Raw genomic sequence first — 3,281 nt, forward strand, 5'->3', positions numbered from 1 at the left:
GTTTTTAAGGCTAATTTAGAGTTTAGCTATAGTATTTTAGCAACAAGTTAATGTTTTTGACTAATTTGTTAACTGAGGAATTTTAAGCTATTTCTGTGTTTAGCTAATATTTAAGCAACATGCTAAAGTTTTTGGCTACTTTGTTATCTATTGAGGTTTTATATGCGGATATAGAGTTTAGCTTCAATTTTTGCTACAGGCTAACATTTTTGGCTAATTTGGATTTTACTGGGATTTTTAAGGCTAATTCAAAGTTAGCTTCTACTTTAGCAACAGGCTAACGTTTTTGACTAATTTGTTAACTGATACATATTGTGCTATTTCGATGTTTAGCTAGTATTTAAGCAATGAGCTTTTTTGGCTAATTTGGCATCTACTGAGTTTTTTTAATGCTAATTTGAAGTATTTTAGCAACATACTACCGTTTTGGCTAATTTATCATCTACTGAGGTTTTTTTTTTATTCTAATTTGGAGTTTAGGTATAGTATTTTATGAAAAACTTTGGAACGTTTTTGACTAATTTGTTAACTGAGGAATTTTAGGCTATTTAAGAGTTTAGCTAGGCCATGAGCTAGCTTTTTTGGGGCTAATTTATCATCTACTGAGGTTTTTTTAAATTCTAATTTGGAGTTTAGGTACAGTATTTTATGAAGAACTTTGGAACGTTTTTGACTAATTTGTTCACTGAGGAATTTTAGGCTATTTCAGATTTTAGCTAGGCCACGAGCTAGCTTTTTGGGCTAATTTGTTATTTACTAAGGTTTTTTTATGCTAACTTGGAGTTTAGCTAATATTTTAGCAACATGCTAACGTTTTTGACTAATTTGTTATCTACTGAGGTTTTTATATACCAATTTAGAGTTTAGCTTCTATTTTAGCAACATGCTAACATTTTGGGCTAATTTGGAGTTTAGCTCATAGTTGAATAACACACTAAATATTTTGAGAAATCATCATGTATGAGAGATTTTTAAGCAATTTTACTACAATTTTCTCTGAAATTTTGGTCAACTTCTGCAGTTTTTTGCAGTTCTTTAATTAAATTGTCAGTATTTTAGCTAATTTCACATTTTGCAAATAGCTTTTGTATTTTCAGCAAACCCCTTCTGCAGTCACATTAAATTGCGTCACCATTTTCAGCATCTTAAGTCTACTTTCAGCAAAAAGCCTTCACACTAGCGTTGTTGTAGCTAATGTAGCTTCTAGTTTATTTTGTAATTTAGTTTTTTTGCAACACTTTAAGCTTAGTAAGTAAATTTAACGCAACTAGAGTTAATTCAGATTACTTTATAGTTGAGCTTATGCTCCTTTATTTTGAGTGGTTTTTCTTTTTTTAGATCAAGAACTAAAACCCAACACTGAAACATGAGGAAACCATTGAGGTTTCAAAGTGCCAGTTATACTCAGCTACAGTACGAGTGACCCCAGAGGGCCCCCTCCACCCTTTGACCACCCATTTACCCACTCCCCGAGGCTGCGAGCGGCCCAGCAGAGACAGGCAGAGTCTCTCTGACACTCTGACAGCTCTTCACAGCGAACCGCTGAGCTGTCCTGAGACAGAATCTGTTTTGTCGAGTCAAAACCAGCACAATTTATTGTGGCACGGCTCTCCGGGAGGCTGCCGGGGAGCCGATTGTGAAGGGTGGATTACAAAGAAAAATGACTCGCAGTCTTCAGGTAGAACGAGTGGGTGTAACTCCCAGGAGATCAGATAAAGATGCTCTCCACTTTATAAAAAGGAGGAGAAAATCCACAACTGGCATCATTTCCTAGAGTTCCTGCTGCAACTGATATTAGTAAAAGTTATTTAAATCTCTTCTAAAGATTCAAAGTGTTTTCTGTAAAAAAAAAAAATCAATATGGAATGAATTGTTTTAAGATCAGTAGGCTTCTCAGGAACATTAGAAAAGGCGATGTGGGAGCTGCTGGCTTATTGAAGGGGGAACCCTCAGCTGTCAGTGGGAAGGATGAAGGAAGCCGAAGCTCACCTGCGGCTGCTCCCGTTCGCCACTGCTTCATATCACGCCAGCACACGACCAGTGAACAGGAGCCAAATCCAAATTCTCTGACAATCTGTAAACAGTCAGTTCTGCATGGATCAACAGCTCCTGGGCAGTTCAGCAGCACGCCGGGCAGTGATGCTACAGTGATTTTCGGGGTCAGAGTGATGCTCTTGTCCAGACAGAGCATGCTGGGGGTTCTTTATAGGGGTCTCCAATTAATGCAGTGGATAGAAGAAATAGAGGGACCTCTGAGTTTGATATTCCTGATTTGATTTCAGTAGTAAGGGGGGAATGTGAAGGATATTCTTCAATAATAGCACGTGTCAAAGTCAAGGCCCGGGGGCCGGATCCGGCCCTCAGGACAATTATATCAAGCTCTCAGAGTCATTTTATTTGTCATCCGATGTTATCTTGTCCTTATTTTTAACTAATATAATCTGGACAAAACATTATGTAGGGTAAAATATTGAAAGTTAATAAATGTTTAAGTTGATTTATTCTGCAATAATATTCCTGCTCTTCTGTTTTTCATAATTATGTTAAAAAGTTAACGTTTTAAAAATTGGCATTCTGCTAGCTTTTTGGACAAATTTGGCATTTACTGAGATTGTTTAGGCTATTTTGGAGTTTAGCTACTATTTCAGCTAAATACTAGCTGTTTGGCTAATTTAGGCTTTTTTCAGTTTAGCTATTTTTTCAGCTACATGCTTCCTGTTTTGAATAATTTGGGCTTTTTTTTTGCTTTTTAGGCTCTTTTGGTGTTAAGCTGATATTTCAGCTGCATGCTAGCTGTTTTGGCTAATTTATGCTTTTTTCAGTTCAGCTATTTTTTCAGCTACATGCTTGCCATTTTGGCTAATTTGGGCTGTTTTGGAGGTTAGCTACTGTTTTAGCTAAATGCTAGTTGTTTTGCCTAATTTAGGGTTTTTTTTTTCAATTCAACTATTTTTTCAGCTACATGCTTGCCATTTTTGGCTAATTTAGGCTGCTTTGGAGTTTAATATTTCAGCTAAATGCTAGCTGTTTTGCCTAATTTAGGCTTTTTCACGTTTTTTTCAAGCCGTTTTGGAGTTTAGCTAAGAATAAACCTAAATGCTAGCTGCTTTGGATAATTTAGGCTTTTTTCAGTTTAGCTATTTTTTCCGCTACGTGCTTCCTGTTTTGAATAATTTGGGCTCTTTTTAGCTTTTTAGGCTCTTTTGGTGTTAAGATGATATTTCAGCTGCATGCTAGCTGTTTTGGCTAATTTATGCTTTTTTCAGTTCAGCTATTTTTTC

This window comes from Oryzias melastigma, unplaced genomic scaffold, assembly GCF_002922805.2.
Source record: "Oryzias melastigma strain HK-1 unplaced genomic scaffold, ASM292280v2 sc00865, whole genome shotgun sequence".
Classification (NCBI taxonomy): Eukaryota; Metazoa; Chordata; class Actinopteri; order Beloniformes; family Adrianichthyidae; genus Oryzias; species Oryzias melastigma.